We start from the raw sequence: 3,237 nt of genomic DNA, 5'->3' as shown, positions 1-3,237 counted from the left end.
ACTTTCACATCACTGACATGACAAAAAAACACAAACAGGTCATGCAGCCCAACTCCTTCAATCTTACATGGCTAACCTGTCTCTACATGAGAGTAAGGAAAAGCCTATACTCAGACCTATACCTGATAACATTATCTTGAGCTTTTGAGCCCCACTTTGCTTTCAGCATAACTTGTCTATGGGCTCCATGTTGGGACATCTGCCCTCTCAAAGGTGCAATTACACGCCTCATCAGGTCATGCTAACTACAGGGTCACTCAAGATTCTCCCTTTATTCAGCCTGTCCACTTCACTGGTGTTCCAAAACTTATGACACAGGGTCTTCTCAATAAAAATTCGGGGTTTTGGAATGGTCACCATATGCCTTGCATGACTATACATCCCTGGACCCCTTGCAACACAGCCTCCTCAGTCTCAGAATGCCTCCTTATTCCAACATTTAACCATTCTCCAGAATGGCTTCTGGTCAATACCAGGCGATTCTTCCTCCAATGGGAAAATAGGACCAGCAATACACAACAAACCTCATGCCAAGGACCTTTTCAACCCTTAATGGGGGCTGCATTGGCAAGAATGCTAGGAATATGGGAAAAGAAAAATAACAAACTCACACATCTTTTCGACATCCACAGCCAATTCTGTTTACCCAGTCAAGGCGTCTTCTTCCTTTGTGGAACTTCAGCCTACCTGTCCCTGCTGACTACCTGGATAGGGTCTTGCATGCTAGTTTACCTCAGCCCTAACATTGATATAGCCCCAAACAATCAAACTTTATCAGTGCCAACAAAAACGCAGGTCAGACATAGAGGAGCCATCCAACTAATACCCTTACTTGTAGGACTAGGCATCACTGCCACTTTAGGGGCGGGGTAGGGGGGCTAGCTACCTCACTAACTCAATTCCAAACTCTCTCTAAAGAGTTAAGTGATAGCCTAAAAGAAATAGCTAGATCAATCACAACTTTACAAAACCAAATAGATTCCTTAGCAGCTGTCACTCTCCAAAATAGGAGGGGGCTAGATGTCCTCACAGCAGAGAAGGGTGGTATATGTCTTTTCCTAGGAGAGGAATGTTGTTTTTATACAAATCAATCGGGTATAGTGTGAGATGCAGCAAAAAAGCTCACTGAAAGGACCTCAAACATTGATCAACGCATAAACCATTGGGTAAATGAAAACCTCTTTTCCCTACATAATTGGCTGCCCTGGCTCCTTCCTCTGATGGGACCACTAGTCACCATCTGCCTTATCTTACTCCTCAGACCCTGTCTGTTTCGCTGTTTTCAAAATTTCTTGCAGGAACACATGAGGGCATTCACCAATCAGACAGTCACGGAGCTCCTCATGGCAGGGTACCGGTCACTTCGACAAAAGGAAGAGGCCTTCACTTACCATGGCTCTCATCAGATCCAGGTCTAGCCCCAATCTTCGCCCCTTGTCATCAGGAAGCAGCTCCAGAAAAAGAGACCTTCACCCAACTATCATAAAACAAAAGCCTGGAATGATAGGTCTCCCACTACCTCAGTGGCTACTATGTATAGTAGCTGCCCTCTTCCTATTGTGCCTTGCCCCCTCCCCTGTGTGACATCACACCAAGATGGTTTCTTCCACCAAAGAAGAAACCTTTCTTCCCAGCATGCCCCTGTTCCTGCCTAGAGAGTAACCTAATACTTGCTCATCTTCTACCAACTAGTGATGTCACCGGCTCCTCCATTCCCTAGTCACAACCTCACTCAACCCCACCTCAGCTCCTACAAACCCCACCCCAGTATCTATAAAAGACACTCCCTGCCCCGGGCCATACTGCCTTTGTCTCTCTTTTGTTCAGAGACAGGCTGGCAGATCTGTTCCCATAATAAAGGGTTGTGGCGGCCTGGTCTGGTCTTGGTTTTCGGCCTTTCTACGTGACAACTATTAAGAATGATGCTAGTTGTATGTGTTCCACAAATGCATTTATTTCAGATTGAGAATGTTCTATTCCTAGATTGCTGAGTGTTTAATTTCATCAAATGAATTTTATCACTTCAGTTCTTACTAAACATGTTACAAAAAAAGAGCTTTAGTTAAAAAAGACCAAAGGCCATGTCATCTTTCTCAGATTCTTCTTTGTTCCCACTTTCTTTTCCTCAGCTGGGCCAGCAGCAGTGGAAGGGGCAGGACCTCCTGCTGGGGGTTCACCAGCTGCTATGTTGCAGATAAGGCTTCCAGTGTTAACAAACTAGCCAGGCCAAAAAGGTTGAACATTTACACCAGCTTCTTTAATGAGGGCATTGCTCTTATTGTCTGTGAGGGTCACCTGTCAGTTGCACAGAATAAGGGCAGAGCAGATGCCCATGAGTTCCGAGGCAGAGGCCACAGTGTGGGCTACTGAGGGCCTGGGGTTAATGACTGGGTGAAGTGAGGCCTCAGCCTAACATGGTCTTGGCTCCCTTGGCTACCTGAGGTGATTAGTTGATTTTCTCCTTTATTGTGTTAATTTGGAGAATTGAAAAGCCAAACTTGCATTTCAAAGGTAAACCCCACTTAGTTATTATCTATCCATTCATCTACAATTTATGTCTATTTCATATACATATGCACAATTACATGTACACGATACATATATATATACGTATTTTATATACACATTTATATATTGCTGAATTCATTTTATTGCTTTCTTTTTAATCCTAGGGACAGAACCCAGGGCCTTGGGTATACAAGGCAAATACTCTGCCACTGAGTTACATCTCTGGTCCTTTTCTTTTGAGACAAGATCTCGGTAAGTTGCCCAGGCTGACCTTGAATTGGCAATACTTCTGCCTCAGCCTCCCAAGTAGTTGGGATTATAGGTATGCAGCACTATACCTGGTTTATGAAGGACATCAATGTGTGTTATTTTCTTTCCTTATAATGCTCTTGTCTGGTTTCAGGATCAGAATTATATCAGTGAATTGTGAAGTGTTCCTTTCTCCTATATTTTCTGAAATAGTGTATGTAAGTTTTATATTACTTATTTATTAAATATATGAAAGCACAAATCATTGAAAAACATCTGATCCTAGATTCAGTGAAATTCTAAGAATTTATTAATGCAATTTATTTGAAGATATAGGGCCATTTGGATTTTCTATTACTTCTTGTATCAGTATTGGCAATTTGCATCCTTCGAATAACTTGTTTATTTTATATAAGTTGTTGAATTAATTAGCATAACATTGTTAGTAATATTCCCTTGTATCATTTTAGTGTCTGTAGG

At 42.4% G+C, this 3,237-nt stretch overlaps 1 pseudogene; it reads right to left on the bottom strand.

Annotated features, from left to right (window-relative positions):
* Positions 1 to 996: 996 nt before the first annotated feature.
* LOC147827309 (large ribosomal subunit protein P1 pseudogene) lies at positions 997 to 2,864 on the bottom strand (annotated as a pseudogene).
* Between the last annotated feature and the right edge of the window lie 373 nt (positions 2,865 to 3,237).

The sequence above is a fragment of the Heterocephalus glaber genome, unplaced genomic scaffold (assembly GCF_053883595.1).
Source record: "Heterocephalus glaber isolate CG9 unplaced genomic scaffold, H.glaber_assembly_v1.0 deba00001451, whole genome shotgun sequence".
In the NCBI taxonomy this organism is placed as follows: domain Eukaryota; kingdom Metazoa; phylum Chordata; class Mammalia; order Rodentia; family Bathyergidae; genus Heterocephalus; species Heterocephalus glaber.
Note: the sequence above shows the minus strand (reverse complement) of the source record. Positions and strands in the feature narration are given on the sequence as shown.